This window comes from Chelonia mydas, chromosome 17, assembly GCF_015237465.2.
Source record: "Chelonia mydas isolate rCheMyd1 chromosome 17, rCheMyd1.pri.v2, whole genome shotgun sequence".
NCBI classification, from domain to species: Eukaryota; Metazoa; Chordata; order Testudines; family Cheloniidae; genus Chelonia; species Chelonia mydas.
Window position 1 is genome coordinate 7,526,485 of NC_051257.2, and position 22,961 is coordinate 7,549,445.

A 22,961-nucleotide genomic window follows, 5' to 3' on the forward strand; every position below is an offset into this window, starting at 1 on the left:
TGCATTTTTCACTTTTTCATTTTTGATAAAACTGGAAATTTCAGGGGGAAATTTTCATGCAAATTTAAAAGGTCAAAAAATAACCCCTTTTTGATAAAAATATGTTTCACCTGAAAAAATTAAAATAATTTCACTGAATAGATAACTGTATACTGAGTACATTTTTCTGGCATGGGAAGTATCCTACACATGGCAGGGTTTGAGAGAGAAGAAGAGGGTATTCCACTAAACCAAATACAAGGTGCTTTAAAATAACCGGGAAGGCCTAGACAAAAGAGCCTTCATAATTTTGAATTATAAATTGGGCCTTATCCTTTATGAAAAGAATCTCAGAGTGTTTTCACAACTCAAAGATTCTGGCTGTGCAGCCATCTCGCATAACTGAATTGTCCAGGGTCTGTTCAGCTGTGTCACAAATAAGATTTTAGATAAGCAAGAGCCCGCCCTTTGTTTTGACTGAAGATGTATTAAGATGAAGTGGTTTATACATAGTAAGGGATGTATTCAGGGACAGAGCGGATAGCTAGTACCTCTCTTCTCTCTGTCTATCCGTGCTCTGATTATAGCTCCCTTCAATGTAGCATTTGACCACTTCTGTAATATCTCTGATGATCATACAGCTTACTGTGTTGACTCTCCTTGTCCTCAGGTAGGTATCCGTGGGTGTGTCTACTTTGCCGCTTAATTGTACAATGTGATTCTCAAGCTCTGTTCAGGGCCTCTGACGTACAGCCAGAGTAGAATATGGGCCAGATTCTCAGCTGTTGTAAATCGGCATAGGTCTATTGAAGCCAATGATACCCACCAGCCGGGATTCTGGGCTTGTATGCTGTCAGCTCAAGCTTCCTCTCGTTCAGACGGGCCTTGTAGGATTAAAATGCATGACCCATCAAGATTTCCTCTTTAAAGACAGTAGCACACGTTAAAGTCCCTAAAGTCTAGCTGACCCTATCTGGATTCCTTTTGTGTTCCTCAATTGTATATGGACATTACAAAGAGGAATCTAGTTGAGTGTCTTCCTGGCCCCATTTCATTGCCCCTGACTATCTCAGACAGTTCGTTGCTGATTCTGTGGCCATGAGACTGATGTATCTTACCAACTTCAATTCCTATCAAATATGTGGCAGAAGAAGGGTTATATTAAGGTCACTCCTCCTTGATCACATGGTTCTGAGGGTGTCACTTGGAAAACCCCTGGGGATCCCAGAATCAGTGGCATCCGTAGCCTCTAACAGCTGGGGCGAATTTTGGAGTCAAGGTGAGAATCATAGCTCGCCTAGAGGTCACTGCCCTATTAATGATTTTACAGTCCTTTGCTTTTTACACCGAATCCCAGTCAAAATAAACAAAGTTTATGACAAGTTAGGGTTTGGGGGCTGAACTGTAAACAAATGTGCCTTTGAAGAGTGACAATGAAATAAATCATGATTGCTTAATTGGCACACTTGATAATGCCATTATGATAAACAAGGGACTGTCGGGAATGCATTTGATGATGCCTATGGCATGGTTTGGGAGAAATATTTTTCATCCTCATGGGAGAGCCCAGAGTGTCTGGTGATTAGGGCAGAGGAATGAGTCAACAGAACCCCTGGGTTCTTTCCCCAGTTTTGCCACCGACTCACTATGCGAGTCGCAGGTTAATCCCTTGTCTTTATTACTCACCATCTGTAAAATGGATTTCCCTAAAAACTTGCCGGACTGTTGTGAAGCTTAATTAATTAATGTTTGCTGCGTGCTTAAAAGTTCCTGAATGAAAGATGACCTAAAAATGCAAACTATTATTTTTTCCACTTGTGAAGATGCTCTGTGTGTATTGTATACAAAGTCGGTAAGCAACTAGAGTAAAATCTCATTATACCGTGCATCCCAGCACTGCTACCATTATCCCATAGAATGTATTTCTGAAGATGCTCTTGCCATGCTTCATAGAGCTCAATTAAACATTTCATAGCTCCAATTTCTATAGGTCCTGATTCAACGACCTTTGACTTCTATAGACTCTTAAGATGGAGTAGCCCAATGTATAAAAAAGTTATATCACTTTCTTTACGGAGTTCATCTGTCCACACAGGTCTACATAGCTCTTTTCCATTTCTAATTGCAGGAGGAGTTGGGGAATGGGATTTTCAAAAGCGCTTTAGCCAGTGGAAGTTTTCACACCGACTTCAGAGGGAGCAAAGGTAGGCCAACACCGAGCACGTCCGTAAAGTCTATCCATATTTTCACGGTCATGCCTGTGGTGCAGTGCCCTAAAAAAAAGAAAAGTCCAGCCCAAGCCGCTCCATCAGCCAACAATACACTAGGCAGTGAAGAACACACGATCTGTGGTTTATACATAGTTGTGAAACTGCCACGGTACGAAGGCTCCCCAGAGGAATGGCATTCGAGTCTCAGCAGGGAAAAACGGCATTGAATCTTTACTCCGGCGGTCGATTCAGGCACCCCTGAGTGGAGACTCATGTCTGTTTAAAACATGAATTTAACCAGGGCCGATAAATTAAATTGACTCAAAAGTGGGCACACAGAATTGCACGGATTTAACTAAACCTGTGTAACTTGGTGCATCAGCCAGGCCTGACTGGTTTAAAGCAATCAAAATAATCCTGGTTTAAACTGAAATAAGGATTTCCAGAGGGCTTTTTGCACCAGTTTAACTAAACCAATTAGAAGATCACACTTTTAATTAAACTGATACAACTTCCTCCTGTAGACAAGCCTTTGGTCTTTCCTGGTGAGGAGGCATCCACACCACACAAAAAGGCATCATTAGAATTGGCACTCACTGGAACCCTTGTTGGCAATTTCAGCAAAGAACAGCCCTCAAGATAAAGAGTTAGGTACATTAGTAGGAGCAATATTGAAAGGCTTGAAGTGTCTGTACCCATTCTACAGGTATTCTTTGGATAAGTAAAGGACTTCCTTTTGCAGGGCTGCAATATGGCACCTTTTACCACCCCTTAAATGGGAAAGAGTGGAGGGAGAAGAGGTTGGACGGGGAGGAATATGGGGTTGGATCAGCCTGGCACAGAACACTCTAGCTGTGGTTGAGCAAAACACTTGATTTCAGTGGTACTATTCTCATGCTTAATGTTTGATCACGTGCTTAAGGGTTTGATCCTGCACCATTCAAATCAATGAGGGTTTTCCACTGAGTTGAATGGGATCAGACTCAAGCCCTATATGCATTGCTGGATCAGGGCCAGAGGTTTCAGCACTATGTAGGATCCAGCCCATAAAGGAAGAGGCGATAGGGAAGAGGGAAAGGAAGGTAGAGACCAAAGAAATACAGATATGAAGTCTTACATGTTCAATTTCCTCAGATGTGCAGGTCTCTCTTGTTAATATTAAGCAACCCATGACAACACCGTTGCTCTGCATTTTCTAAAGGAATAACTATTAGCCTGATAAACAAACCTAGAAGTGTCCTAAATTCAACAGAATGTCTCCTCTATAGAGATTTTATGATAAATGTAACTAGATAATAGGTATGCAAAAAATTAAAACAGAGAAAATTAACACTGGCATTGCGCTAGGATGTTCACTATAAATGCTGGATTCTTATAGGTAAGGGGGAGAAAAAAACCCACAATCCTTTCTTAAAACCCAGTGATACAGGCTAATTTATATGCAGTTATTCACGTGTGCAGTAAATTCCAATTATGTTTACAGATGTCTGCTTAACATTTATGGAAAAGGAACCTCAGCATGTCTGAAATATCCATATAAGGGGCTTGGACTGGGCTTTCTATTTTTTTAACCCAATACCAATATAATTATATTTTGCAGATTTAAAAAAAAGAAAATCCAGCTGAGCTCTCTGCTAGAAGGTTTAAGATTCAGTGTATTTGTTTTGGTTATATGACCATATTGTAAACATTTTAAGACTCTACCATCTTTTAAAATGGCTTTATACACCACTAGTAAGGGTTAGTCAGTTTTGCAAAAAACCAAATAAGTAAATTTAAAAAATATGTAGGTCTCCAAACGGCTTGTTCACTCTTCATCTGGGAATTTCTCATGCTGGAAAATATTGCCTGGTTGTTCTCCTTTGAACACCTCTCTGTTATGTATCTGACAAGTGTGTAACACTCTCACCCCTAGGGACACTGGCATTTTGTTCACAAATATGTGAAAAAAACACAGAACTGTTGTTGTTTTCAATCCTTTTTTCCCTAGTAGTGCATGTTCATTGAATTATTGTCAGTTTTGCACATTGCGTTACAGATTTGTGGAATGTGTTGTTATGCTGTTTGTGACGACGACGACAATAATACTTGTCTATAATTATTCGTATTACCCATCGGCCCCTGTTGAGATCAAAGCCCCGCTGCACTAGGTGCTATACATATATGTAGTGAGAAATGTCCCCACCCCAAAGATTTTACAGTCTAAACAGACAAGAGTGTGAGAGAAACAGAAGCACAGAGAGATGAATTTTCTAACTGTGACAATAATGCCTTTACACAGCACCTTTCATACCAAGATGTTCATATCCCTATTTTTGGTGGGGAAACTGAGCAACAGAGAGGCTACGTGACTTGCAGTCACAGTGAGTCAGTGGCAAAAGAAGGAGCAGGTCCGAGTAATCCTGACACCCAGTCGCCTGCTCTAAGTGGCAATTACATTCCCAAGAATGTTGGTACCTCTCTAATGAAATCTCCTGATGCACTGTACTGAATCGGTAGCACTTTGCACCCACTCCTGCACTGGTGTAAATTACTGTACGAGGCACGGGGCAATGGAGACTCTGGCCCTGAAAGTGAAGGTTTGTTTCTTGCTATTCCTCTGTCTGAGGATATTGAAACTGCCCATTCTCTCTTCATCTGAAACACCTATGTTTTGCTGCAGCACATGCTCATGGCATCACAGTAAGGGACTAACTGGAGTCTGAAGACTCTGTCAATCCATGGGACAGGGACAGTCGGCATCCACGCAACATCCCCAACATTTACAAGGCACGGCCATGAAGAACGAGCTAAAATCACTTAGTAAAGGATTTTTTTTTTTAAGGCAAAGTTGCTTATTTGTGTGTATCCACCTCACTTTTCCATTGGACACTGCTGGCTCATCTCACACACAGCATCCCCCGCAGCAATCTTATGTGTATTTGGTAGTTACTTAACACACCATGTTAGCATGCAGGAACTGTGTAGCAACTTCAGCAAGTAACTAAACTGCAAATCACCACTGCCATTGTTCAGTGACCCATCAGGCATTTTAAACACTGTCTCAGTACTTCTCTGAGCAGAGTTAGTCCATTTTGCCATTGTTTAATCAGAGGCTATGAGAAGGCCTGCTTTTTCTTTTGCTAAATAACTACAGATCTGTAATATTAAAGCAGGCGAGCTCAGGTGTGTGAATTTAAACTACACGTGTATTTGGAAATGGAATATTTTTTTCTCCTCCTTCTGAAGCGCTAACCCAGTTAGAATATTAATCTGGGATTGTAAAAGCTACTGTATGAAATCATTTCTCCAGAACACACACAGCCCTAAACCATTCTTCAAATATTGAAGCAATCCTGCTGCACCAGAGGACTTTGTTTTGTGTATTTGCTCGTCCGGCCTACAGACTGAGGTGAGAACTGAATCTTTCCGTGTGTTTCCTTGTGGAGACAACATAATCTCCAGCAGGTATGCACAAAAGATTTGGTTTGAATTAACACCTTATTGGTTTTATGTAAAGTCATCTGAGGGCTCAACAGTGAGCAGAGATTATGCCCGCTGCACTTAAAGCGTACGCAGGAGTCATATCAGAACAGCAGACCCGGCTATGCTATCACGCCGTATTTTGTAACATTTTCTCAAGGTATTCAGACACCAGAGTGATGAATGTGGTTGTCATAAATATAAAGGGAAGGGTAAACACCTTTAAATCCCTCCTGGCCAGAGGAAAGACCCTTTCACCTGTAAAGGGTTAAGAAGCTAGGATAACCTCGCTGGCACCTGACCAAAATGACCAATGAGGAGACAAGATACTTTCAAAGCTGGAGGTGGGGAAGAAACAAAGGTTCTCTCTGTCTGTGTTGCCTTTGCTGGGACCAGAGCAGGAATGCAGGTCAGAACTCCTGTAAAGGGTTAATAAGCAATCTAGTTAGATATGCGTTAGATTCTGTTTTGTTTAAATGGCTGATAAAATAAGTTGTGCTGAATGGAATGGATATTCCTGTTTTTGGGTCTTTTTGTAAATTAAGGTTTTGCCTAGAGGGATTCTCTATGTTTTGAATCTGATTACCCTGTAAGGTATTTACCATCCTGATTTCACAGAGGTGATTCTTTTACTTTTTCTTCAATTAAAATTCTTCTTTTAAGAACCTGATTGCTTTTTCATTGTTCTTAAGATCCAAGGGTTTGGGTCTGTGTTCACCTATGCAAACTGGTGAGGATTTTTATCAAGCCTTCCCCAGGAAAAGGGGGTGTAGGGTTTGGAAGGATTTTGCGGGGGGGAAGACGTTTCCAAGCGGGCTCTTTCCCTGTTATATATTTGTTAGACACTTAGTGGTGGCAGCAAAAAAGTCCAGGGGCAAAAGGTAAAATAGTTTGTACCTTGGGGAAGTTTTAACCTAAGCTGGTAAAAATAAGCTTGGGGTTTTTTCATGCAGGTCCCCACGTCTGTACCCTAAAGTTCAGAGTGGGGAAGGAACCTTGACAGTGGTAAAAGGGCTTAAGATCAAACCCACTGAAGTCAATGGAAAATACTCTTATTGATGGGCTTTGGATGAGGCCCTATATGCATTGGTAGAAGTTATAACTGGCTGCAGGCCATAGATACAACATTTGGGCTGGATTTGTATCAGTTTGGGCAGGTGGATTTGGATTCAGGACCATGGTTTAGTCCATAACAGGAGCTAGCTGCGAAGTTCAGCTCAAAATGCCGATCGAGAACCAATCTCCACCAAAGTTTCTAGGTGTTCCTTTGGGACCTGTCTCTAGTTAGAAATATGCATGAAAGGCTTGACTCTGCAAAGAGCAGTCACATTTTTGAAAAAGACTGTGTGGGGAGCAATGATCAGTCTAGAAACCAGCATGCCAGAGCCACAAGTGCCTCTAAGAAGTAAGCAAAAAATGGAACGTCCTCTCTCATTAATTATAATTTGAGCTTGCGACCATTGGTGAAATACGTATGCCCGAGTTTTAACATGTTTTTTTATTATTAACACACACATAGCGAAGTAAATAAATTGCCCACAACTCTGCAGTGAAGTTTCAAAATCCAGTTTTATTCATGGTTATTTATTAATTATCATGTATTAATCTGAATTTCCGTCACTTCTCTTTCTCAAGTAACAAACATTAACTAATTAAGGAAAGAAAGGTTTTATTTAATCAAAATGGAAGAAACACATTGGTAGATATTATACATTGGTAGGTATTATACTTCCTAATCAAATGCAGCACACACACACCGATCTCTCTGTTAGAAAAGTGCTAACAAAAATGTGGATTGTAATTTCATTGTCATCACAGAAACATGTGTGTTTGGAAAACTGCTCACAAGAGTTTGGTTTTGCTTCTAAAAAGAACGCCCATTTTTAACACGGTTTAATGAAAGTCCTACTAGTATGAACTAATGGTACAGAGAGCTGTTCAGGGCTACATTGGTCTCATATTTCATGCCTCCTACGCTGTGTAGTTCTTGTCTAGATCCTTCAGCAGCTTCTCTCCAGTCATCTTCACCTGCAGATACAGAGATATAATGAGGATATACAATGGGCTAGCTAATAAGAGGCATCAATACTTTGTAACTTGTGAATGGCGGGCTCAATGACAAGTTATGAAAGGTCATCAATAATGAGAGGGAAAGAAATTATGTCTCAGCTCATTAGATATTCCTTTTAGGTGACATTGTTTGTTCATGTTTCTTTAAGTAGTTGATGTGATATGTTGTAACTTGTGATGTTAACAGCCTTGCTGCTGGGAAGCCTAACAGTCGTGCATTTAAAATACTTGACCGGGGAATAAGACTAGTGTATGCTGTAGTATAAACAGATAAAGTGAGGTACGGATGGTGTATTCGCCTTTTCACTCCACACTTTTGCCCCTTGTTATTTATACAGTCAGCCTTAACTCATAGAACAAAAAGTTTCCAGTATGCCCAGTGTCTTACCCAGAGAGAGAGGCCATTTCTATACTGGCAGGCTTCATAGCCATAATTCACCACCTATATAGCTCCACCAGAACAGCTGCAGCAGTGGGAAATGGAGGATAGATGGGGTGCAGGGTGCAGGATGCTAAAAAACATCCAGTCAGGCAGCCCTTTGACAATGGAAGCTGGAAGGCTGCATGTCCAGTGGCTAGTGCATTGGCATGGGAGTTAGAAAACCCTAGTTCTGTTCCTGGCTCAGGCTGCTGGGTGACCTTGACTGAATCATTTCATTCTGTGTGTCTCTTTTGCGCTCCCATGCTTTGTCCATTTAGGAGTAAGCTCATTGGGGCAGGGGCTTGTGTTTGTAGCACAATGGGGCCTTGATCTCATCCGGGGCCCCTAGGCACTACTGTGATATAAATAATAATCCCGTGAAATAACCTTTGAAAATGATACGAGTTCTGCATGTTCTGGGCTTGTCGTTTTTGGCCCTCTGTATGAGGGTATCAACGCGTACGAGTGAAACATAAGCAATGTACCTAGGGTATCAGAGCATAGGATTCAGCGGAGGGATTGTCTGCGCGGCCTTGCAATTTGCACTATGGGGGAGTGAGTTGCAGCGTGTACTTGCATGCTGCACTGCAGCTCCCCGGTGTGGATGTTGCTGCTGCAAACTCGTTCCCATGAACATAACCCTCTTTCACACATTACTAGGTCATACAAACCTAGGTACCTTTGCACCAGCGGTGTCAACAAGGGGCAGTTACAGTGCATGCTACAATTCACACCCCCGTAGTCCGAACGGTTGGTCCGTATAGATATAGCCTAAGTGAGGGATTCTGAGGATATCGTAGACCGCTGCAGCTACCCTCGCATAGGCCAAACTCTGCCCTCAGTTCCACCTGTAAAAACCAACTAAAACCAGGGGGATTATACAGGTGTGACTGGGACAGAGTTTGACCCAATGTTTTTTGTCTTACCTGCCTGTTGTCTCTTCTCTGTGTACCTATAGTGATATGTTTTATAGTTGTATATGCAATTTTTCATTTCTTATTTTACGTGTAGCATGTGGGTCCATTTTCTACATGCATAGTCAAATTCAGTCAGATAAATTCAACGAGGTATAATATGCACTGTATAATAAAATGCAAGGAATCAAGTTATAATAATATGCATGTCTATTAAAATGTGTGGTTAACCATCTCTGGGCAGTTTTGCCACTCCATTACTCCAGTTTTAGGCCATTGTAGTCTCTGTGAGTACAACTGCCCATATCAGGCCCCCTCTCTATTAGATCCTTCCTCTGGCTTCACCACCATGTCTGTCAGCATAGGGGGGCCTGCAAGCCAGCCTCTGCCTGCATTTTGATAGAAGCCAGAATCAGGGATGTGAGAACTTCCACACTGCACTGCCCTTCTGCCTGCAGGTTTCCTGCCATATGCCCATCTGCATCAAGCAGACAGAATTCTGCCCTAAGCTTCTTACACTTCAACGGGTACAAAACATTTGTCTGATTCAAATTGTATAAACAACAAAGTGGACTTCTGATCATGTTGTAAAGTGTGTGTGGGGGGGGGAAATGTCCTGTCAAAACCTATGTGCCAAATTATAGACCTATAAAAATAGAAGCCTATAATGGAAGCACTATGTAAACTCTGATATCATATTGTATTTATAGTGTGCATAGATTACATAGGAACACCATATTAAAAAGGTATAATATATAGATGGAGAAGGATTAAATCAGCAGCCAGGAATAGAGAGCAAGGATATAAATTCATCAGTAGATTCTGATTTCATCTTAACAAACCATGAACAAAATTTGAGTTGTGTTAGATATTCCTGAAGAGGCATTAATATTGCCGTCCAGGGGGCTTGCTTTCTTTTTAAATACTAAATGGAGATGCACCAACCATTTTCAAATGATAGTGAGAATGACATTGCTGATTTACCCCTGTTTTGGTTTATTGTCATTTCATTTTACTCAGACAGTCCTATCCATTTTATTTCAACTATTTTTCTCTCCAATGCTCAAACATCCTACTTGGTGATGATACAGAAACCTGAAGCCACTACTTTGCTGGTGACCTAAAAACTTTATATTAGAAACACTCTTCTCCCAGCTGCTTGTGAAAGGCAGAATAACGTCTTGATCCTGCAAAACCCTTTCTTTATTCTCATACTCACATGAGTAGCCCTGTTGAAAGCTAATGAAACTGTTCACTTGAGTAAGCGCTGCATGATCATTCCTATTATGAACTAAAGAATAGTTCATATTCTTCAACAGGCTGTGATCAGGCCCTTATAGAACTTATCTGTGGATTTCTAAACATTCATTTAGGGTCCCATCACCCCATGGTATGTAAGTATCATCATCCTCTTGCAGATGGCACAGAAAGGTGAAGTGACTTGCCCAAGGTCACACAGCAAGTCAATGGCAGAGCCAAGGAGAAAGGTCCAGTGGTCCTGTTTCCTCTGCCATCACCATTAAACTTACTTCTCCCTATAAAACAAGTGTTATATAGACATTAGATAGATTAGATTGACTCACTCACTGGGAAGTTCACTGACTGTGAAATTAGTAAATTACCTAGGCCCAAAGAATTTAGAAAAACAATATAATCCTGGGGGTGCTGAAATAATTAATTTGCTAATCAGCTACACCTTGCTTTTTTAATTTGCAAATAGTACTCTGGTTTGTTGCCTATTTCAGCCACCTCAGACAGAACAATATTTCAAGAAGCATGCCACCTTCTCTCAGAGTACTACTGTCTATGTGTATTCTGCACCACAGGATTGGCCAGTTCTTAATATATATAGGTTATGCTGTCCAGTGCAAACAAAACTGACCCTGTGATCCAACCTCACAAATGTTGCCAGGACATTTGTGAAACTAGGTTTAAAAAAAGAAAGCTTCTGAATTTTAATAATTTTCTGTTTTGTGCTGTTTGTCGCCTTGTGTCACTTTGTTGTTGCCATTTGCATTAAATCATCTCAAATGCAGAGTTTGCCAGAAACAACAATTAATATGGAGAAGGGGAAAAGTATTACCATCTATTATTTGCCATAACATGAATTTAAACCAGGAAGTCAAATGATAAAATATGTGGTGAAGGAGGGAGGGAGAGGAGTACCCAAATGAGTAATAGCCTTGGGCTTCTGAGCCTGAACTTAATGTGCTAAGTAAATCCCTGAGGTTAAAAAAGTATGAAAATTGTTGCAGCTTAGGGAGATATATTTTAACTTTGCAAAAGGTCCCTGCAAATCCACCACCAGACTTTTAGATGGATACAAATATAGAATATACACAAATACTGTTTGTTGGTGTATGTGTGTATATATATATGGCACTCAAAATTCTATTAACCCAGGGCGAGTTTTGGGTTTTTTTTTGGTAGGTGAGTAAAATACCCAGTAATGGCTTTTATTAATACAGTAAGGGTGAATGAGTAGATATTATGCCTGAATAGGTAAATTTTCATTACTATATCATCTGGGAGTATAGCTAATATAAGGTATGTTTATCCATATGTGTACATAAGCGGGTGAGGGGGAGTGCGCACACATAAATACATACTGTAAAGTTAAAAGCAAGTTAATGCTTATGTTCCTGAATAAGGGTTACGGTTTGCAATGCCATCTCTAAGCAAAATATAAACATCTTAAAAAATTAAATTTGAAAAAGGAAAAGCTTCCCAAGTTTAGTGTAAATTAACAGTAGCCACTTCATGACACTGCAAACAAGGTCTGGTTAGGGAAAAGGCTTTGCAGTCTAAACATATTTACCCAGTATGTCAGGCTATAGTTGAGCTGCACCAGTTTGAAGCCTACAGTCACATTGTTACATTTGTGTATGTAGATTGAAAGGTAATTGATGCCTTTGTGTGGTGCATTTATGCCTGGCTCCAACTCTTTCTCTTGAAAACTCTGTCTTCCTATTGAGTTGACCATGCTGCTGAATTTATGAAGAGAGATGTTTTAGCAGAAATCCCCCTGAGTCTGCCATCAGTCCTAAATCCCCAGCCTGCTCTCCCTGGGAGACCTCATGACACCGAGCATGCCAAAACAGCTTCCTTTTGCCTATGCATTAGCAATCTATTTTACCTTTTTGACATCTCTCACACATAAAACCGTAAGAGAGAAATAAAATATCTGTCTCTGGGCGAAAATAAAGCTTTGCCTCCCTCCTGATCTATAGGATATAAAATAAAGCCATGGCTTTGATAGTGGCTTTTCCTTATGCTGGAGTTGCTTTTGCATACACGGAGACAATGAAGATGAATGAGCTGGGATTCGCTGCATCCTCCTGGGGTTTGTTTCACCCTTTTTTTTTTTTTAATGGTCTTTCTTCCCCCACCGCTCACACCCTCTTTACTTGTTTCTTTTATTTGTCTTTTAGCTGCCTTTTCTTTTAAAAAAAAAAAAAACTTTTAATGTTCACACACACACTGGTTTTCCTTCTAGCAATCAGGTCTCACTCTCACACTCAAACACATTCACACACACACACACAGTTGTTCTCTCTCACCCATTTGCTACAGTTGTTTGTGAACTACTGGCTTTGGTCAAGAGAAAGAAACAACCCAGGGGTAGACAAGAGTCCTGGGCACTGAGGTACAATTAAAAATGAACCTACAAAAAAAGCTGCCCTGTCTCTCAGCAATTTCCTTGTATTCTGCAGCACTTGGGTGAACCAGTGTGTTCCTGTTGTTGTTTTTTCTTCACGGGGACAAGCAGAGAAAGGCAGCTTCAGATTTCACCCTGTGCTTTCTGCAAGCCCAGTTCTGAAGTGCTAAGGATTTGTCAGCCAGCAGGAATGAACTGACAGGCGATGGACTTCTGCTCTCTCTCTCCCTCGCTCATTCTCTTTCCTTTCCTCTCCCTTGGAAGGAGGCTGATTCGGCCTGATACTTGTGTGTGTTTGTTTGCCACTCTCTCTGCCTTTTCCCAAGCAAGCTGCGGCCTGAGAGAGAGGAGAGAGTTCTCCCTCCAGGGCTGGCTCTTTCATGATTCCCCCTTTCGGATGCTTTCCCTTCCTTGCCTTCAGTCACCACTCGGGCACACACTCTTTGGACTGGTAATTATTTATTAGTTCTGTTTCCCCATAAACAATGCATGAGCTTGGAATGTAAGCGACACCATTTAGCGACGTGCCATGAAATCCAGGCAGGGGTAATCAAGATGGGAAGGAGCAGACCAAAAAAAAAAAAAATCCCAGAAACTTCTCTGAGACGCGCTTCTTCCCACCCCAGCTGCAACCGTGCTGGGGGTGGACTTTCCTGACACATCTCAACACTGTTTACCCTTCTGATCGATTCCAGTGTTTCAGAGTAAACTTGGGACCACTAATACATCATTTAAAGATCTTGTTCCCGGCTCCTTAAAACCAACCTTGCAGGGCCCGTAGTGATGGATCTGGGCCAGGAATGGTTTGTTGTACTGGGGAGTTATCCAGGCTTAATTACATCTTAACTGAAATATTGGTTTAGTGCATTAGTCATCGATATAACAATCAGCCACATGCACCGTTTCCAAGACCCTTCCGGTGGGGAAAGTTTCTGTGCAAGAAGGTTTATGGGTTAGGGCCGCCGGGAAAAGTTATCCAGTGACTGGGGATCTAGGTAATAAGCAGCTACTGGACAAGAGAGTAACTTTGACTTGTGAAAATATAGACTTACGGCTTTCTAAACTGCGGGGTTGCGTAGTCTCGAGATAATACCTGGCTTTGAGTTCATATCTCCCCCTCCCATCCCCTGCAAATCCGCTGCTTCCTTGGGTGGGGCAGGGGGTGTTCGGGCAGCTCAGTGTGACCACTGGGCCCATGACAGGGAAACGGGGAGGCTTCTGCGGGTGGGAAGCTTAAGTCACGGGGTTTTTTTAGAGAACTGGCATGAAACACCCACAAAGGAAAGGGCAAGACGCAAGTCAGGTGAAGGAGGATGGAAAGCAGCGTCTCGCAGCCCAGTGCCCCGGCAAGGATCCCCCTCTGCAGAGTCCAGGATTATGGGTGAACTGTCGCAAATTATTCCAACGTGGCTTCGATGTTCTTTGTCTGGATTGTATTGCCTCTCCTCGGTATCACTGTTCATTTCTCCCCACCCCACGCAAAACAAACCAACAAACAAAAACCCCTTACATTTGGAAATCTAAGACTCCCCTGTTGCCTTTTGATCAGCTATCCAGCTCCGGCAAACTGTAACAGGAAGCTGACAAAGACCCTGGATAAATTCATGTTAGTTCCCCAGATCCAGGTGTGTTCTCTTGCATTGTTTAGAGTTTAAAAGCGGTGGCGTGTTGGTGCATATTAAAAAGGGGGGGGGACATTTAATTGAATCTAATTGCTTAAATCTCTCCAAGGGGGTTCAAGCAAAGAAGCCGAGGGTGAGGGTGCAGTGTAGAAGCCAATTACGTCGGTTGTTGGCCTTTTCTTCTTGTCTCCCCGCTCCGCACACTACTGCGGGGGGGGGGGGAGGGAGGGAATTCGGACAATGATGCGGAGATTCAGTTGGATTATTGGCTTTTGGGAGTGAAAGAACAGCTGTTCCAATGACAGGGCTACAGGGGACAGATCTATAAGACCCATCGAATTTCTTAGCCCTGGTGTGCTGCAGAGTTGGAAAGTCGGGGGGAAATGGTGGGCTGAGTTGGGTGTGTAGTCAATATCTGGCCCTGGCAGATGTCTAGGGCTCCCAAAGTTTCAGGGGGGATCCCACACCACTTACAACGCTGTGAAGACAAATCCTGCTAGAACTTAATTTTGTCTCTAAGAGCCAGGGGAGGTAGAACTGGAGGAGTTTGTGTTGTTGCTTCCACGTCCAAGGGATATATTCACGTGCCAAAAATCGTCCCCTGCTTCCTTGGGTTGGGCCCACTGGACGGTTTCCTTCCCCCAAATGGCACATGAAATTCACCTATTGCAAGTACTTTTGTTTAAGCAGTCTGCATTGGGGAAAAATCAGCCCCTGGACACAAATTGCATTTGAAAGGGGCATTTAAACCTCTATCTCGGGCATTAATCGGAGGCATCTATTGGCACCGATTTCCTTTAATGTTGTAATATGATTTGTCAAGGAGTTGCCCCCTGTCTTTTTTTAAAAAAGAAAGCTGGCTAAAAGCAGAGATCAGCTGTGTCAGACTCATTGCGTTCATTTTGTTTTTTATTTGGTTCTGCTGAGAAACGTAGCATTGAAAACTTGTCATGTTTATATACCCATTTTAATATCCACTACATTGCTGGTTATTGCAGTGATCTGAGAAGTAAATCTGATTATTGACGACGATGGGACAAACAGTAGTGTGCCAATGCTCTCCAGCGTTAGACACCCGTCCATTTGGCCAGTGACTTTCCCTAAGCGATCTTCCAAACTGTGTGCAGGCTGAATACAGAACAGAATAACAACGGTGTATAAATCGCCTGGGCACCAGATTTCTCAATACACCCAATCCTACCAAAACCCTGAACCTGAAATCGATTGTACTTTCAGGATGCTCTGGTTGGTCCATTGGTCTTGAAGGCATCAAAGAACTGGCTTCTTCTCCATGGGCAAGTTCAACCCATGGACATTAAATATGAAAATAACAAACAAAAATGGCTTTTCTAATTGCTCGGAGACTTGATTAACATAAAGAGAAAAGGAAAGAAACCAGACCCGTGGGGGGGGAGAGGACGTTCAACGACAGGTTTTACCAAGAACAGTGGCTCAAAACCAAAGGCCGGGAAAGGGGAGGCTAAAGGTGACTGTCAGAGCAGTATCCCTGTGAACAGCTAGTAAAATATTCCCTGGCAAATAATTGAATTGCCAGCTTGCATTAGCAAGAGGAAGAGAGCGAGGAGAGGGAACGTGTCTGCTCTATTCACTTGTAGTGGGTGAATCGTGTTCAAACCTTAAAAGGGCAGGCTGTCCTCTTTCGGAGTGAGCCCCGAAACAAAAGGCTTGAAAAGGAAAAGAAAGGAAGCTCGGGTAATCTTGGCTTGCTCGCTGTTGATTAGAAATAGTTAGCATGGGCTAGCATGACACTAGCAGGCAGAGATCTAGGCGGGGTGGGGGGGGGAGAGAGGGGGGCCTTTGCTTTCTCCCCCACCCCCAGTTGCTTGGTATCTCTCCAGCTATCAGCAGAGATTTGGTAACTCTGTGCCCATTACCTGAAGGAGGAAAGCCAATTACTGGGCGGATTAATTACTGGGAGAGTGCAAGCCTCGTGTGGTGGGGTTTGTCTCCTTTCTAGGAGTGTGTCTCCCGACTGAGCCAGCCGGAGGAAAGGACCTGGTAAATGTCCCCCAGCAGTGAAAGTGCGGAAGAGATCTCCCTGGCCAGCTCCAGGCGAGCTGTTGCTGTCTTGTTGCGTTTGGTCCCAGCCCCTGGGAGGTTTTTTTTCAAGTGAGAGGTGATGTAGTCGCACTCAGCTGATCAAAGCTGCGCTGGGTCCGGACTAATATTTCTCACTTTATTACGAAGTGTCACTCAGGGCCGTTGCATGCCTGAAGATCAGAACAGTCCCCCAAACAGCATAACCTAGGCAGCGATGTGGGATCACCGAGGTTAATGTCACGTGCATCCCGGGAACAATCCGTCTCCTTTTCCTGTATGCACCGCTGCAAACTTTCAACTTGAACTTTTCAACTCAGCCTTTCTTTGGCTTGGTTTAAATGTTACAAAGCCAAAAGGGGGGGAAGAGGGCAAGCAAATCACTTAGCCCCCGCGGCAAGGGCTGCGGGAGAAAGGAGCCGAGCCGGAGTTCACCACTGCCCTAAGCACAGAAAGGAAACGCTTTCCCTTGATCCGTTTCCCGGGAATATTCCGCCTGCAGCCCGCTGTATATTTACAGATCAAGGCAACGCGTCCCGATTTTACAGGAAGTTTCTTCACTGATCGAGCTTTTAAAATCCGACAGAACAGCAAATGTGTCAAACCTTGGGTGCCCCGCAAAGCTATCCTGTGGGTACCTCTAACCGCGTGTTAGAATAACTCACACGGCGAGACTCTCCAATGCCTTCTGTCTGGAGTTTTGCAATTCCTGCTGAGCGCAGTGGCTAGTCTACACAAGTCTAGGCTGAGTCTATAGAGAGGATGGGGAGACTATAATATTTGTACAACACTAGTGCCCCATAAAGGAGAGAGATAAATCCCATTACCGAGCGCAGTGATGTAGAAAGACGGATGATAAGCAGGGCGAGGTTTAACTAAAAGAACGGGAAAGACACCAACAAAACGCAGGTCCAGACCCAGCCGAAAGGGAGGACCTGGCTTTTGGTTTGTCCTAAACGTAAAATAGAATTTAAATGGATTTTACCTCATTTTTGTTTCCCCTTTTAAAAACTGGGGCGACATTAAAAATAGTCACAATGAGTGAGTTTGTGTTGAAGTGTGGTGATAGTCCCCCACGTTCCAACAATAAATACGTGATACAGGAGTGTGTGTGTGTCACATACACACACACACACACACACTTCAATTTCCTTCCTATCTCATAAGCGAATTGCAATCTGGTTGTTTAATAATAAAAACGAGAATGAAAACAAGGCTTGATGAAATGGGGGGGAGGGATCCTCGTCCAAGAAGTCAATGAAGATCCCCCCCCCCAGTTATACTGTTCTGTGTGAAACTCCCCTAGATTTGTAGAATATTTATTCATCTCTCACCGACAAACTTCAGTGCTGACTTTCCAGCTCATTGCTTACATCTTCCCGATTACAAGCCAGTCTCTCTCATCATCACACCAATTCTATCGAGCAGCGTGTCAATATCATCCGAGTAAATGTACCTTTCTTGCCCTCCAAAAGAACAAAGAGAGGAGGTGGGGCAGAGAACCCATCTGACAAAAGGGGGGACACAAGTCGGGGTTCCAAGAGGGGTAAGTGGGGAGAGGGAACGAGTCAGAAAGGGACACCTTGTGTCAGCTGTTACAACTGGGGATTTGAACTCTTTGTGCAGAAACCTGTCCGGCCGTGTCTCTGCCAGCGAGAGAAGTGATGTGTCTTTCCTCCTAGACAGCCATAGATTGGTGAGTGACATCGGCTTGGTTAGTCGGTGCAAAAGAGGGGTTGGGGGGTTGGGTTGATTTGAGCGTTTTGTCTTGGTTTTATTTTTTGCTCACTGCGACGTAAATACGATGTAAATAATAGCCCTGACATTTTCGATGGATGGCTGAGGACATTCAAATCACAACCCTCCCTCTCCGAGTTGGCTGGGCACTCCAGGGAATAGGGCCGTAAATGCAGCTGGCCTGGGTCACTAAACGTCTTCCCCTGCAATGCAAGCCTGGGGCAGGAAAGGCTCCCTGGAGCCTGCTGCTGATCCCACTTCCCAGAGAAGGGATTACGGACTCCTTCAGTGTGAACGGCTCCTAGGGAAAGACCTGGGAGAATCTTCCCCACTCCGCTTCCCCTTTGGCACTCCACGCTTAACTGGAACAATCCCTTCCTGTGTCTTTAGCAGAGTTAGCTAGATTGGGACAGGACACGGGCTAGAATTATCCGGAAACAGGTATGGACTGTCCCTGCTCCGGATTGCAGGATATCTTCTCAAAGGGTGAATCAACCAACGCACAGGGAAAGGGAAGTTAAGCAACTGTTTTGTCTTTTGTCCAAGCCAAACTCCAGACCCGAAGTCTGTCTGTAGGATCTGGAGCGGTGTGAGGGTTTTTTGCTTTTTGTTTTAACCCCCATAGAGGTCCTCCCACTACATCACGTTAATGACCCGCTACAGCAAGTGGCCTGTAAAGCAGGAAGCAAACTCTGTGCCTTTTAGAATTATTCGCCCCAGCCAGAAAATGGCTTGCCAGGAAATCCTGACAATAAATCAATGTTCCTTTCAAAATGTATCTGATCAAAAGGCAGGTTTGCTTTAGCGGTTTGGCGCTGGAAGTGTGGTGCTTTCCAGGCCAGTGCTCCAGTCTCCTAAAATCATTAGGGGGAAAACAGTGAAAGCAGGTTGTAATCTCTCTGTGGGCACTTCAGTAGTTCCCAGTCATGACCTGGGTCCCTCCTCTCAGAGTCCTGCATCCTGGGCAGACCCGCTTCACTGCACATTTTACAAAACTCACTCCAGATCCAGGACTGTGTTGTGAACCAGGGGGATTCGTTCCCACAATGAAACGACACTGACTTCCAATAGAATGACGCGGCCTTTGCAAAGCCGGTTCTTATTTAACTGCCGTGGGAGGAAACCCATCTTAATTTAACTGGAGAGAATTGTGTGTGTGTTCAATACAAAATGTCAAGTCTGAGCAAGGGTGGGTGAAAGGGAACACAAATGTTGTTGGTTGAAAGGCAAAACCAAATGGCACTGAAGGACCGGATTGGTGCACAAACAGCGAATAAGGATTGATGCTCCCGGGCATCTGAATGCAAATGTATTTAAGCAAATGCCAGTACATCTAACATGCCAGTTGGAGTGCCAAGCCTTTTATATGATCAGATGACTTTATTAATCTTCCTTGCAAACTCCTGGGCTTCAGTTTCCACAGCGAGGCATCACAACCGATCCTCTCCTGATTTATCAGGGTAGAACCCTAATAGTTTTCGTTTAAAGAAACAAAGAATTCTTATTGTTCTCTGTCTGGTTTTGGGAGAAGGTATTTTTCAGTTTGGAGTAGAAGAGGCAAACTACATCCAGGGATTATTTGTGTTAGAAGAGTCTGGGGTCTCCCCCTACATTTAAAACAAGTGGAAAGTTGTTTAAACAGACATAGTGAATCCCACCTTAGTCAGCCTTTACGGAAAGAGGGAGAAACCCTGCCCTGGCAGAGTGTCAGATCCATTGTCTTTGGGTTCATTTTGCAGGGGCTTCCTGTTTAAGGTCCATTTCAGCAAGGGTCCCTGGGTACCTTTCCCCTGACAAACTCTTCGGAGGCGGGGTTTCTACCACCGCTGTGTGTATATATACACGTATAATCTACAACCACCGCTGTGTGTGTGTATATACACGTATAATCTCTCTCTATTTCTCACCAGATGCTTTTGCTAACGCCTTAAAAAACACGCACACCATGGAAAGATGATGTGCATAAGATGCTCATCTTCTCTCTCTTATTCATCCCTGACCAACACATGTCACTTGGGGGCCGGCAGTCAAAGGGAAGAGGTCCCTTGATAGCAGAGTACAGCTGTCGCCTTATAGGGTCTATAGGACCATGGCCATCCCAGACATCCCTTCCCTCTGTTTTACATGAGAAGAAGCCCATATGCAGGGCGAAAAGGGGGTTGAGGATGTGGAAAGGGAGGGGCGGGGGCTTTGTGGATGGATGTATTGATTCCAGGGTTTAACGTTTTACCAATAAACTCGGAGAGGATGGAAACCAACAAGCTCAGGGAGGGCGGCTGGGAGACAGAGCCCGGGCGCTTTGGGTCCCATCCGGCAGACACGGGTGTGTGTTTCTGTGTGTGTCAGGCCAACTGAGCCGTGCCTGGCTTTAAAGCTCCAGTTCCCACAACGCTGGCAAAGGAGGAGGAGGAGGAGGAGTTGGAGTGGGGTGGAGAGGTCTTCAGTTTGCAGTCCAAGCGCTGGGTCCTTGGGCTGCAGCCGGAGCTGAGAAATGGAGCAGCTGCCGGGGTTTAGACAAATAAATAAAGACCGGAGATCGGTATCGAAAAGGGGCTTTGTGCCCGCCTGGATCTGTTTGAGAGCCGCCCCTTATATACCTATGTTATCCCGCCACTGGCGCAGACTCCCAACTTCGTCTCCAGCGGTTTCCCCCTCAGGCTTTATTCGGTCTGTGTAGCTTAAACCAGAACGTTATCCCCACTGTTTGCGTCTCGGTGTGAACGTCCAATAGGCTTCAGCCATCCGAAGGGGAACGGAGCGGAATTCGCTGCTGGGCGACAGGATGAGCAGAACTGGGGTTGATGTTTTTAATGATGAGGGCAAAATTGATATGAACTAAACTGAAGTGAGGCGAGTTAGGAATATGACGAAACCGTAACGTAGTTTCGCGAAAGGGAAGTCTTTATGATTGTGATTCGAAGGGACAGCCGCTGAGCTAGCAGGGGGTGAATCCGAGTTCTGAACTACAACTCAATCCGAAGTTAAAGTTGGAGTGTCCTCTTCGGATGCGTTTTACCATAAATTGCCTTCCTGCAAATAGCCCATATTTTTAAAACTTCCCTAAACGGAATGATGGACTGTTAGAATTATTTTCAAGGAGAAAACAGCGAGGTTTGGTTTACATGGTTTTCTCCAGCCTTTAAACCGTTAACGTTTGAAAGAAAATAAAGCGATCGCCTTTCTTTGCTAATTAACATTCAGCCAAAACCGCTAGTTAGCAAGAAAAGAATTAAGAAGGGGAGGAGACTTTGTTACAGAAATGTATTTGGGAATCCGAGCAGGATACATTATAATCAAATTTATATTGGAAGAATTTTTTTTCTTCTAGGGGGACAGTTTTTCAATCATCAACAAGTTCAAACTTCATCAACTGCATGGTAAACCTTTCTCAAGACTTTACACATCAATTTCCAAATAAAGGCCATTTCTGACGCAGTTGCCATATATTTACATTATCCCCATACAATATTATCTCACAAGACAAACGTAAATGCAAAACCCAAAGAGAAACCAAATATTTTCCTAACTGATCAGTCATTAGCCAAATCCCTTTAAGGTAACATCGAATTAATTTTTATTTGCAAAGAGGTTCATTAAATAAACTGCGTTTATCGTTTGATTCCAATTTTAAATTACAAATGCTGGCAAATTAATCATTTCGGAGTAGTTGATTTTTTAAAAAATATCCCAACATGAATATTAAAGAACATGAATAAATACATACACTCTGTTGAAAACCAGAAAAATATTAATTTATATCGGATCTAAGGTATATGAGTTCTCTGCCCAGGTTTAAGCCTTCTGAAAACTCATAAAGCTCTGTCTATAAATTAACGGGCACCTTAGTTCTTGTCCCCCCAAAAGTTCATACAAAATATCCTTTTCTCTAGCAAAATGGAGTGTTCCATACAGCCAATAAACAATATGATGTGGCTCAGACAGCAGGAGAGTTTTCACACTTTTCTTTTTCCTTTCCCAAAAGATGGGTCTTCGGGGGGGTTTTTTCTGGTCATAAATAAAGCAAAATGTTCTAAACTGTGTTTACTCAAAGGCAATTACCGTCTGCTGTGTAAAAACTCAACCTTGCTTTCCTGAAAACGGTCTTCCATTTATTAGCCCCTAAACTTTCTTCTCTTTGCATGTCTTGTAAAGATTACTAATTTGTCCTTCTTTGAGTCAGTAAAATTATTAGCAAAGGTCATTACATTAAATCAGGACACTTGGCTGTAACCTCCCATCCATACAGATGCTCTGCTCAACAACAACCATAACAAGACCCCAATATTTAAATTATATTTATACAGGCACAGTTCTCCTCTTGAGCTAGAAAAAAAATATATGTTACCTACCAGTCAGTTTTATCACTCTCTCTGTGTGTCTCTCTGCTGGGCACACCTTGTGAGCTACCGCTCATAAACCACTATAGCCACTCCTGTTCCTGAGCCATCTCTTCCCCCAAAGTGCACTTCAGGTACCTGACCAAATAATCATTAAAAAAAAAAAAAAAAAAAAAGACAACGTGGCCTTACCTAACAATTTTGACAATGGGTCGCTTCCTCTTATTCTCTATAAATGGGTCTCACTGTACCATCCCAGCTTGGGAAGGATGCTTAATGGGTTGCTGAGGTGGGAGGAGGGCAGCGGGACGGTGATTGGCTGGCCGCGGCCGTGACGTGGGGGATCGGTGCATAAGGCTCTGGCTCCTAAGCTGCCGGGAACATGCAGTCCAGCGAGAAGCTGCCTGGAGCGGGGATCGGAGCCGCGCAGAGAGCGACACGCACACGCCAGACGGGAGAGAAGAGAGGCTCGCCTCTTTAAAGACCTTTCTTT

The 22,961-nt window shown here is 43.3% G+C and overlaps 1 long non-coding RNA gene across 2 annotated transcripts; it reads right to left on the minus strand.

Moving 5' to 3' along the window:
• Positions 1-7,231: 7,231 nt before the first annotated feature.
• On the minus strand, positions 7,232-22,620 carry LOC119563897. 2 transcript variants are annotated; one of them, XR_006286251.1, is made up of 3 exons: positions 22,481-22,620; positions 20,729-20,898; positions 7,232-7,679 (listed from the first exon to the last, which is right to left on the minus strand). It is a non-coding gene; the product is annotated as an uncharacterized LOC119563897 (long non-coding RNA). The 2 variants fall into 2 exon arrangements; XR_005222675.2 differs by having other exon boundaries at positions 20,729-20,901; positions 22,481-22,607.
• Between the last annotated feature and the right edge of the window lie 341 nt (positions 22,621-22,961).